Source organism: Corvus brachyrhynchos, unplaced genomic scaffold (genome assembly GCF_000691975.1).
Source record: "Corvus brachyrhynchos isolate BGI_N302 unplaced genomic scaffold, ASM69197v1 scaffold17, whole genome shotgun sequence".
In the NCBI taxonomy this organism is placed as follows: domain Eukaryota; kingdom Metazoa; phylum Chordata; class Aves; order Passeriformes; family Corvidae; genus Corvus; species Corvus brachyrhynchos.
In genome coordinates this window covers 3,806,797-3,815,573 of record NW_008240046.1, presented here as the reverse complement: position 1 = coordinate 3,815,573, position 8,777 = coordinate 3,806,797, and the positions used below count along the sequence as shown (strand labels likewise).

General features: G+C 40.3%; 1 protein-coding gene across 6 annotated transcripts in view; it reads left to right on the top strand.

Moving 5' to 3' along the window:
* Nucleotides 1-8,777, top strand: part of APBB2 (amyloid beta precursor protein binding family B member 2) — a 171,661-nt gene that overhangs the window by 7,413 nt on the left and 155,471 nt on the right. The window lies entirely within an intron of this gene.

The window sequence follows — 8,777 nt, the reverse complement described above, 5'->3', positions numbered from 1 at the left end:
CTCCTGCCAAACCTGCAGGTAGGAGTGCTGGCTGGGCAGAAAACATTTTGTGGGATTTATCCAAAATAAATATCTAATTTTGCATGGGTGAGGCTGAAATTCTTCAGCTGCACCTCCTGCCAGAGCAGAAGAGAACCCCTTCCTCACAATGATTTTCTAAGCTTTTGCACATATGCGAGGTAAAGATATTATTTTCCTAAATTTAAAATTTGGATCCTCCTTCCTTGAGTTGAGATGGATGTCTAGATCTATGCTGCTTTGAAAGCCTGTTTGAAGACACGTAACCCAAACTTCTCTGAACCTCCCCCAAAAGGCTCACATTGAGGCATTTAGCTGATTTTGTTGCTTCTGCTATGTGCTTCTACGTAATCCTTGAAGTGTAAATATAGAGCTGGAAAAAACAGCACTTGATCTGGTATCCCAGCTTGCATTAGGACTTAAATTAGGAAATATGAGCTTCTGCTATAAATCAGAAATTTGAGTTTGTAACTCCTTAATTTTTGGCCTGATAAATCCTATTACTCCTAGAAAGCTGTTAAGGTTCATGTCTGTAAGTCCCAAGGTTGTTTGAAATCCATCGGTTAAGTAACACATATGCAAAGGTTTAAAATAAGACTGTCAGCCCACACAACATGCTGGCCGTAAAACCAAGCCTGGACAGTGTGGAGCTGATTCAGGACATGCTGATCTGACTTCAAACTTAACTAGTGTTGAGCTTTAGCTTCTGCTGCCTATACTTTTGCTGCGGTACAGAGATGGAAAATTCACAGGTTGCTGATATTTGTGCTACTGTCATTAGCTCTCCCAGACTAATGGGATGGATGCTTTTTGCACAGTGTTGTCAGGCTGTCCTAGAAAACTCTTGCTTGGCACACAGCGTATGTCCAGAGTTTTCCTAGAGCGCTCTTGCTTGGCACATGGAGTGAGCATGTCCTGAGTTTTTCCTGCTGCTGAGTGCAAATACTCAGTATCTTCCTCAAGCAGCCAGTGTTCAGGCAGGGAACTGGGCTTTCCCCATTCTCGAGTCGTTCTTTGAGCTGAGATTGCAAGCAAATATTTTTAACATGGGTAGATGCAATGTGCTGTTATGGCAGGATGTGAATCCTCCTTGCACAAGGTGAGCTTGAAATGAGGTGTTGAAATTCTAGATCCATGAGGTAGAGGATGAAACTGAATTTGAAGAGATTTTAAAAACTGACAGAGGAGATGCTCTAAGGACACACATACCCTGCAATTCCAAAATGAAGATAGATACTGGTGCTCCCAAAGGCTGGCTCAGGAAAGGCACCTGCCAGAGGGCTCAGGTGGAAGCAGGAACGAGTACATAAACAGATGAAGAGGAATTTTAATGACACAGAGGAGCTAGATTGGCTGCAAAATGCAACAGTAAAATAAGCCTAAATCATTTGCATGGAGTTAGGCACTAACCTTGATATAAAACTCCTCTGTGGAGCAGTGGGGAGGCATAGTCTGTGCTAAATACAATATAAATGCATTTAAAAATGTTTTCTAGGTTTTATTCTTTTCTCCCCTCATCTGTTTTAAGGACAGACCAGGGTTTATCCTGTAAGATTCTAAGTACCCAAATTTGAGAATAATTGCGTTTTGTTTTGCAGAAACTGGAGTTTCCACGTGGGAGTTTCATGCACAAGCTATGTTCCTTTGCATTTTCTTGGCTATTGTTAATGTAGTAGTGTCTGTAGCTTTTATTATCTCTAATTCAGAAGCATAAGCTACCTCAAATGCTTTCACAGCACAACAGGGAGTTTTAATAGGCTGTGAGAGACCCTGTGCAAATCTTGTCAAGTGGCCACAGCTGGTTGGTAAAAATGGATGATTAAAAACTAGTGTTTTCCAAAGGCTTGTAAGTTGAGTGTGACAGGCTCATTGATTAGCCATGTTTCTACCTCTCTCAGAAGCTGTGGGTGAAAGAACCTTTTCTTTGGAACAGAGCAGTGCACACATGAATGCTTGACTCTTGTGGAGCTAATACTTTCTTACCTCAGATGGTATTTGCACACCATACAGGAAATGGTAGTAAAATTATTAGTACTTTTGAAATGGGTGTTGTCGCGGTTTTAGCCATAACTAGAAAGCAACACAATATCTTGATAAAATGTTTCAATTTGAAGCAAAGGACTTTGAATTCCAGAGAAGCTCACAATTTTACAAGGTGAAGTAATGCAGCTGAGGTAGATTGGTTTTACTGAGTGTCTGCTGAGGTTTGCCAGTGAAACGACAGTGTGGGTTTGATACCCTCTGATGGGGAGCAAGTATTAAAAAAAAAAGGCAGCTCTACTGGGAAGTCTAAGTCTAGTGCTGTTATCTTAAGGGCCACCAGGAATGGCTTCAGAAACTGAGCTTACTTTAGAACAGCAGCTTATTGTCAGAATCAAGATCAGGAAGTTCACTTCTTGCTTCTGAAGAGAAGTAGTGTTAGGAGGCTTTAAGAGCTCATTTCCTTCATTTGCTCCATGCTTTTTCATGCTATAATAATATCTGTGTTTAAAACAACCTTTTTCTTCATTTATCTTCAAAGATAAAAGCAAAGTATTTGTAATGTTAGCATGGGATTGGCAGCTTTTAGTTAGATGCTCTGAGTACAGAGTTAAGAAATAGCATGCCTACAGGCATTTTTAGATCTGCTGGTTTTCTTGTTGTCACATGGTTTTCTCCACATTAATACAACTTTTGATAATTGCTCCCTTGACCCAGTTACTCTTTTTGTACTTTCCTTTCCACATCCAGTCAGGCAAGCATGAGCATTTCATGTATATTAGAAATGAGAAGTTTTGTCTTCAGAAATGAATCACAGGGGAAGGGGAGGAGGGAGAACAGCAAGTCTTGTGGTTTTTTTCCTGCATTCTAAATGAAATTGCGTAGGTAGATGCTGTGTTTAGGTCGTACTGCACTGATGGGGTTTCCCCCCAAATACTGATTGTGATAGATGAGTTTCTTAAACTGTATTAATTTTTTGAACTAAAAACTTTGGATGCAAGTTGCCTGTTAGCAGTGATTGTGTTGCCAAAGGAGGTCTGTTGATGCCACCACTCAGGCAAGTGGCATGTTTTGGACTTTACTCCTGTGAGATGGTAATTGACTGCTGGCCCATATTATAAGGGCAGAAGAAGGTATTAAAAAGAAGAAAAGGTGTTTTTTAAAAGGAGGAGTAATTACCATCTTATTTTTCTGAGTAGGGCCATTGGTAATACAAAAGAAACTAGTCAATTCTTTTTTTGTTTGTTTGTTTTGTTTTTTGAGGATAAAAATAGGAGCTAGGGGTGATGATAGCATACCAGACACTTTGAGGTTGCTTTTATCACAGATGATCTGTTTTCCTGAATATTCACAGGTAATCATTATCACTTGGGTCCTTCTGTCTTTGTCTAGAGGAAACAAATCTTGCTTTTAGCCTCCATCCTGGTTTTGTGCAAATCATTAATTGCTCTTCTGTTTGTTAAACTGCAGCCAACCATCAGATGTGGAATCATATTATTATTATTAAGGAACTCTGATGCTTTAATTACATGTGTGCCACACTTCCTAGTGCTATAAAAGGGAAGTTACACACTGCCTGTGCATCCAGGCAGGCATAGTGGGAATAGTACTTGGGATCTTTCTGTGTGAATTTTTGAGCGACTGTTATTAAGACTGTCATGTGTATGTAACCTTTCAGCATACAGAGCATAAATTGCTGCTCCAAATAAACTTAGAATGTGTAAGCAGTAGAGCTTTGCTCTGATGAATTAATTCTCATGCTCTCAGATAGCAAAATTGGTTGAAATTTGGTGGCTTAATTTCACGTCACTGACCCCTTTGTACAAACATATACTTGTTATCTCAGTACAGCAGTGCGGGATTTCTGAGGACGAGCACTGCAAGCCGCCAACTGAGCTGAAAGGTCTCATGTGTCCCTTCCCCAGCATGGAGTGACTTAACACCTCCTCTCAAGGCCTGTGACACAATTGTGCTTGTCTGCAATTAGTTGCTTGACTAATTCCCAGTGTTGGTGGTTACTGGTGGTTACAGAGATAGCAATGCTGTTGCTCTATACTAGGTATTCTATAAAGAACAGAAATTAATAGGTATATTTTGTTGCATAAAATGTGGATTTCCTTGAGGTGACTTTTCATATTGGCAGGGAAAACACGAACTTCGATTTTTTCCTCCTCAGCAGACTGCTACTTCTTGGAGTAAGTGAAACAGAGCTGTAGGAAAAGCTGTTATTTTCTTGGGTGACTAAACATATTTTATATTCTCCATATTGAATCATAGAATGGCGCGGGTTGGAAGGGACCTTAAAGCTCATCTTGTTCCAACTCCCCTGCCATGGGCAGGGACACCTTTCACTAGAGCTGGTTACTCAGAGCCCCATCCAACCTGGCCTTGAACACTGCCAGGGATGGGGCATCCACAGCTTCTTCTCTGGGCAACCTGTTCCAGTGCCTCACCACCCTCACAGTAAGGAATTTCTTCCTGCCTTGAACACTGCCAGGGATGGGGCATTCACAGGTTCTTTGGACAACCTGTTCCAGTGCCTCACCACCCTCACAGTAGAGAATTTCTTCCTAATATCTACTCTAAACCTACTCTCTTTTGACTTGAAGCCATTTCCTGCTTTCCTGTCGCTATATCCTCTTTCTCCATCTTTCTTGTAGACTCTGTGAAAGAGAACTTCATGGTGTTTTAAACCTCTGCTCTGAGCAATGAAGTATTGTGTTCTCGTTCTTTGCATATTTCTTGATTTGGCTCTAATAGAATATAAACATGTGTAAAAGTTATTTTTTGAAATGGTAACAGCCCTGGTGTGTTTGAACCACTGTGTGTTTACAGAAGAAACAGTCAGTCTGTTAAGTTTTAAAACAGATATTAAAGGAAAGAATGGTTAAAGCCATGTATGGAAAATGGGACAAAATGCAGCGTAAGTTAATCTGTTGGTAGACTATGTCAGAGTAAATGATCCTTTATATTCTTTTTCCTACCTTAAAATGTGAGTTAGGAAAAATATTTTTATTTCATCTGGTCTTTAATAAAACATTTGTTGTAGCAGTTGTTAGAGTTACAAAGCAGTTAAGGATTGTACTAAAGGGGAAACAATAGAGGAGCAAAGGAGACGCCTAGGTTGGGGAAGACTAGGGGTGGGATATTGCCACAAAAAATTTGTCAACCAGAAGTTAGGAATGCTCAAAACGTGCATTAATCTTGCTGGTATTAAGTAAGATGTTGCAGATATGCAGATGTATCTAACCATTGTACAGAAGAAGTAGAGCCATTATACTGTGTACTGTGGCGGTCTTGTCTAGGAAGAAATGAATCATTTTGATAATGAGAAGTGAGAAAGATAATTTGAAATCCAACTTGGTATAATAAGGCTCCTTGTTCTGAACACAAGCATTGGCTTTACCCCACATAGTACCCAGCATTTTGGGGGGACATACTTTGGGATTTCTTGTCCCTTGCTTTATCTGGTCTTTCCCTGCCTCCTTTCCATTTCTGCCTCAGTTTGCCTGTTTTGATCTCACCTTTTCTTTCTGAAGTTGTACAGTACTCTTCTTTGTGCTCATAGCTCTGGAAAAGCTAATTGAAACAGATTTTGCTAATTGTCTTTGGAAGTGGCACAAAGGATGACTGGACTGGCTTTCTCAGCCAGGGGAAAGGGAAAAATGCTCTATAATTCCTGGGCTTTGAACTGCTTGTGGCTATATGGTTTCCCAAACAGTGGTTGCAGTTTCCTATTTGGCTGCTAGGAGGTGAATTCCAAAAGCTTCAGTAGAGTTCTGGTTTTTCTTGCTGCAAAAGCTTTGGCAAGGACTTCACTGCATACATAATTGTAATAGTGTGTTAAATACAGAGAGTTGCATAATACATTTCTATTTTATAAATACTATCATTATCTGAATTTATAAAGTTCATAGTCATGTTGTGTGTGACCTGAAACCCCCCAGGTCTGGGGCTTAGTTTGTATGTGTTAAAAATTGCCTGTGTTAAAAATACCAAAGGACATCTCCTCTCCGTGATCTTTTGAAATGTCAGTGTAGCCTTACTGTGGGTAAGTGATTTGTATCTTTGAACATAGTGCTGGAGAAGGATGAGCAGACCTAGGAGCAGTGCTAGGAGTTGCCTGCTCTCAGCTGTCCCCACTTCATGGTATGTAAGTTAGGGGCTGCCATCTCCAACCCATGAAGACAGGGAGTGATGGTCCAAGCAGTGTCTCTTCTTGTTCCTTGCAGACCTGCATGGCAAATCAAGACAGCTCTGTAAGGTCAACAGAGAAGATGATAGAGCAAGAATGAGGGTTGACCTCTCTAAATACTCTACTGTATTTAAAATCTTTATGGCAGCAATTCAAGTTTTTATGTAGAGAGTCAGTGGTGAACCTTTTATACAGGTGGTACAATCTATCCCATGTTAGACTCAAATAACAGTGTAGAAAAGAAGCTTTTCCTCTCTAAAGGAAAACATTTGCCACCCTTGTAACTGATAGGTGGTATGTTAATTGTAAGTAACCCATTGGAATTGGTGCAAGTAAGGTAAGATGGACTGTGAGGAGAAGTGCTAACTTTGGGTCACTCATGGTCAGGAGTTAAACATGGCATTATGCAGTCTTAATTCTGTAAAAGATGTTGTTTCCAAAATTCCTAAAAAACCTTTGGGTCTAAATAGTTTGGGATGCTGCTATTAAGTTGTGGCAGGAATTTTGTTGTTCTGGGAAAACATTTTTACCTACCAGGAAAATACGTGTTCATTTCGCTTAGCAATATGTGGCTCCTTTGGCTTTGCTTTTGCGTTTTAGGCAGTACTTTAATGTCTTCATTAGTTTGATTTTGGCCTACTTGTGCTAGTAGAATAGATGTGCTGAAGTACTTCCCTCTGATATAAGTGGGGCCTGAATCACGGTTGAAAGCCATGTCACTTTGTTTGTTGGAAATTATGCCTTCTCTCTCCCCAGGTTGGACGTTGGGTCTTGACATTGGGTCATTTGCGCACTGAAGAGTGCAGAGACAGCTTCGCTCTTACTTGGAGTATCTGGCTCTGAACACTTTGGCTTTAGGCTGGCAGTGTCCAACCACCAGCCAAGCTGGAGCGTGTTTTTGATGTTCTTTCCTGGCAGACAGTGAGACCTTTGTAGTTTCAGGATTGTTTTTCAGATATATGCTTTTAGTCCTAGCAGTTCAACTGGTACTTTTAAAAAATTGGTATATAAACCAAAACTACTTATCTGATGAGAGGGAACTGGAGTTTGAATCAGATTGGTGAAGTTTTGAGATCAAGATATTCTTTAATTAAAAACTTTCTCTTAAATTTTGCTATAAAGCATAATTTTTTCTATAGAGCAGCTGCAGAACACAAGGTAACATTGCCCTAAGCTAAAGATTTATTGACTTTGCTTTTTTCCTTTCCTCCACTTCTAAAACAATCTGCAATATATTGTGAAGTAGGGTAGCTGTGTTTGGACTCAAAAGTGTTTAGCAATGCCTAACTGACTGCAGTGGGTTTGATACAAAGCAGCGTTCAAAAAATGCACGGCTTTGTGTTGAAGGCAGGAGCACAGCAGCAGACAATTACTAATGGGTTTTGTACATGATGCAACGGGAGTAGGGTCGGGGAAGCTGTGGCACAGAGCAGAGGAGCTGTAAGCACATGTACTGTTTGATGCTTCAGTCTGCTGTGGTGGGTTGGACCATAAACATCTCTCCCTGTTTCCCTTTTTGTGTTTTGCTCCCTGCCAAGGCAGATGTAAACTTGCAGTGTTATTTGAGGTTTCTCTGTACAGACCTACCTTTTGGCTGCAATTAGGGCAGAACACCTCCCTCCCCGATGGGTAACCTGTAGTAGCATTGCTCATGTCCCTGTGTGACCAGAGAGAAAGATTAACAAACACTTTCCTGATGTAAAACTTTCCCCCAGGTTGAAATGGATAGGAAAGTTCATTGTGGCTGATTAGTTCTAATTTCCCCCCCTGCCCCAAGCAGGGGGGGAAATTATTTAATTTAAATAATTAAAGGTTGCTGTTAAATTCACCTCATTCTCTATTAAGCCTTCCTGGTCATATTAAACTGCCTAATTCAAGCAGTGTTTTTAGTGTTGGTAGAGGAAAGCAACAATTTTAAAATTATATGGAAACATAGTATTTAACGACTAGTAAGATGGTTTGTGTTGCAAGACATGAGAACAAAGGAGTTATGAATGTTGCGTATCTGCCATGAAGGTGCCTGCCTTCAGTTCCTGCATAACCATTTGTGCTTTATCATGAAAGGATCTGTCTACATTGGCAGTGCTGGGGAATTTAACACATGTTCTAATGTCTAGTTTATGTAAGGATTCCTGCATATTTCAAATATTTGGTAACTGCGCTTACGTGTTTTGGGGGAAAAAGTGGAGGGACATATCTTGAGTAATATTGTTCAGTTGGTAGTAAAATAGTTACACATCTATCTTTTCTTACCGAGTCATAGATTTGATATGTAGGTGCCCTTAAGGGCTTTCCATAGTCCCTGGGGAAATTTCTCCACCTGGATTCTTAGCACTGTTGTTAAAGTGCCAGCTGCAAGCTAGAGTTTGGTCATGTAAATGATAACTAGCATGGTAAATACATCTACAGGGATTGTGTGACATCCAGGAATTGGCAGGAGGGAAATTCCTCTGGCTGGTTGTTGGCTTACTTGCAGGTCAAGTCTTCTTTTGCTACGGATAGTTATGTGAAGAAAAGACTTGGAGTGAGTGCCAGGCTATTTCTTCTTGAAAGACTAGTCAACAGATTGTTTAAGAATTTAAAA